Source organism: Palaemon carinicauda, chromosome 25, assembly GCF_036898095.1.
Source record: "Palaemon carinicauda isolate YSFRI2023 chromosome 25, ASM3689809v2, whole genome shotgun sequence".
NCBI lineage: Eukaryota > Metazoa > Arthropoda > Malacostraca > Decapoda > Palaemonidae > Palaemon > Palaemon carinicauda.
In genome coordinates this window covers 101,824,192-101,824,444 of record NC_090749.1, presented here as the reverse complement: position 1 = coordinate 101,824,444, position 253 = coordinate 101,824,192, and positions in this window count along the sequence as shown.

Below are 253 nucleotides of genomic sequence, written 5' to 3'. Positions count from 1 at the left end.
GTGAATTGGACATTTTGCTTGACCGTGACCTTGACCTTGACCTTTGACCTTGAATTTCCAAAATTTAACCGTTTCCAGCTTTTTATATAACAGTTAATCCCTGCAGGTTTCAATACTTTACGATTAAAATTGTGGATAGGAAGCTGTTCACAAACAAACACACAAACAAACAAACAAACTAAATTAACTATATATGCACAATAAAATTAAAGAAAATAAGTTGTTTAAGAATCATCACAAATATAGGAAAGTG